This window comes from Topomyia yanbarensis, chromosome 2, assembly GCF_030247195.1.
Source record: "Topomyia yanbarensis strain Yona2022 chromosome 2, ASM3024719v1, whole genome shotgun sequence".
Classification (NCBI taxonomy): Eukaryota; Metazoa; Arthropoda; class Insecta; order Diptera; family Culicidae; genus Topomyia; species Topomyia yanbarensis.
The window spans coordinates 87864911-87868140 of NC_080671.1; positions in this window are offsets into that span (position 1 = coordinate 87864911).

The following is a 3230-nucleotide window of genomic DNA, read 5'->3' on the forward strand; positions in this document are numbered from 1 at the left end:
TAGTACAATGTTTAGTTACTAGCAGTCAAGGAAATCGGCCGGTATTTCGTCAACCGTCTACAGAAAATCGCTCTATATCCGACAAATGTTCATAAAAACATAGTGTACTACCGGTTTTCGTACATAATTACAGTGCATCTTACTGACGGAGTGTTTGATTGCATATTGTTACGAAATGGGTTTAGCTTCCAACTAACAACCAGCCTGAACATGTTCGATCTGGAATTTTTTGTTAGAACACACCAATGATAATTGATCCTACCGCGGCGCGTGGTATTTTATGAATCACATTCTCGCCTAGGTGTCGAAATATGGCTAAATCACACCGCATGGGCGTGGTACCGAACAGCCAAATGTGGTAATTCAGATGCGGTGCTATTCTAAATCGACAGTTCGCATTGCTTCACCGTTTACTGTTTACATTAGCTTGTTTACCATTCAGCGTCACAACAATCATCAAACATTAGTGCAACCAGAAGAGGTATGCCGTACGATTTTAGCAGTTTGTAAAACCAGCTTCTGTCTGAGATTGTAGGTTGGCCGGGGTGAGTGTCTGCTGGATTGAGAGAATGTGGTGTAACTCACGCGTGCTGGCATGGAATGAACTGGAGGTTCATATTTCTTGAGCGTTTTTTCAAAACGTCATATCTGCAATGAGTTATTCTCTTTGTTTACTTTCTCTTTCGATTTTTACGGCGTCACTATAACACTCTTCACTTATTTTACAGTACAGATCGAAAGACGGTGGTTTTAACTAGCATATTATGCAAAGAGTTGAGGGATAAATGCTAAAGTGACCGAATTCTTGAGCGTTTTTTCAAAACGTCATATCTGCAATGAGTTACTCTCTTTGTTTACTTTCTCTTTCGATTTTTACGGCGTCACTATAACACTTTTCACTTATTTTACAGTACAGATCTAAGAACGGTGGTTTTAACTAGCATATTATGCAAAGAGTTGAGGGATAAATGTTAAAATGACCGAATTATTAACAGAAGAGAAAGTAAATAAAGAGAGTAACTCATTGCAGATATGACGTTTTGAAAAAACGCTCAAGAATTATTAACAGAAGAGAAAGTAAACAGAGAGTAACTCATTGCAGATATGACGTTTTGAAAAAACGCTCAAGAAATCTTGAGCGTTTTTTTCAAAACGTTATATCTGCAATGAGTTACTCTCTTTGTTTACTTTCTCTTCTGTTAATAATTCGGTCACTTTAGCATTTATCCCTCAACTCTTTGCATAATATGCTAGTTAAAACCACCGTCTTTCGATCTGTACTGTAAAATAAGTGAAAAGTGTTATAGTGACGCCGTAAAAATCGAAAGAGAAAGTAAACAAAGAGAGTAACTCATTGCAGATATGACGTTTTGAAAAAACTCTCAAGATTTTTTCTGTAGCTGAGTTTGCCGCCGTGGCCTACTGTGGTTTGTGATGAATAATTTGACGCGCAATATTGTTGGTTCTAAATGACCTAAATGAGAGAAGACTGTTTTGGACTGCTCTCTGGTCGCATTGCACGATGGTAACGGAAAAATATTGGTTGAGTCATATCACACCTATCGTTCTATTTATAATAGTGCCAATGATCCTAATCGAGATATCAAACTTATTCGTTATTCGATACTTTGCAATTAGTATACATTAGTCATGCGGCGTGTTCCATATTTATCTTCACGAAAAATTTATCAAAGTCCTTGAGTTTTTCGGGTTCAAATCCGGCCAAACCGCTTTCATCAATAGAGGAATTATGGTTAAAACCGATAGCGCCAACTCGAACAAATGTTGGCAGCACACTTTTAGATTTTAATGAAACTTTTTGTACATGACAACTTTGTCACAAAATCCACTTTGCATACTTTGTTTTTCCAAAAATGATCTAGACTGTCTTTTGAAAAGAGCCGAACTTTTTTTGAACTTTTTTTTCAAATGGCTATAGTCTAAAAATGGCAAATCTTACAAAAAAAATGTTGTAGGAGTGATTTTTACAAAATTTTGTCAAATTTTTGAATAAAAATATTGAAAAAATTCTTCATTGACTCCAACACTCCAAGAAAGTTGCAGGAAAGTTTACGGGCCTTTTGAAAAACCTATTATTGTTGATGGAGAAATGCGAATAACTTATGAAAAGGTTGTAATAAAACAAAATAATTGTGTTGTTAAAACAAAAGTTAAAATATCTCGAGAACTGCTACATTTAAAAAAAAAATTGTTAAGAGCATTTCGATTTAGAATGGCGTTTAAAATCATATTCAAAAAGAAAATTGTATTTTTGACTGCAAATAGTAATAATTATAAAAATATGTCAAAAGTTGTTGTTAGGAAATTTTTTTATTGAAAGCTTCTCCATGATCCAAATACACTAAAAAGTTGCTTTTACGTCTTTAAAACATTAAATTAACATTAAATTTTTCACATTTTATGATGGGGTAACGCGAATAACTTTTAAAAAGAGCATAATTACACGAATTAATTGTTTTTGAAGGAGCGAAATTTCAAATATCTCGAAATCTATCGCATTTTGGAAGATTTTTGTTAAATGCATTTTGATTTTAAATGGTGCTTAGAATTATATTCTGTAATAAAATTACAATTTTGTATGTCAATTAGTATGAAATTTAAAAACATGTACGAAGTTATTGTTAGAAAAACTTTTTTACCGATTTTTTTCTCCATCATGCAATCACATTCAAAATGTTTCTTTTCTCTTTAGGTTTTTGGTAACAAAATATAAAAGATTTAAAAATATGGGTTTTTTCGCCATTTAAATTTTTATCATAAATTTTTGTTTTTTTTTGAAAAATAACACAAAATTTTTTTCAGTGTATATTTTTGACAGACAGAAGTATTCATTCCCTGTAACTTGTTCTCAGAGAGTTTTGCTGTATAAAATACAGTAATCGAACAAAAAAAAATTGAAATTCATGCACGTAGAAACGTTTACGCCCTTTTGAAAAATTTCTCTTGTATCAAAATATTCCAATTGCCAGAGAATATCATGGAGATTCATACAGTGAACACACTTGCAAAGTTTCGTTCGAATCGACGATGGTCATATTTTGCGGTCGGCCGGTTTCTCATGGAATCCCTCTTGTTGAAAAAAAAACCACTGCAAGCAAATTTCTCCCCTCTGATTTAACCAACGATACGATTTTTGCACCGATGTACAAACAACAGGTGTAAAAAATCTCAAGTGACAGAAAGTAAACAAACCTTTCTCGGGGTTTGAA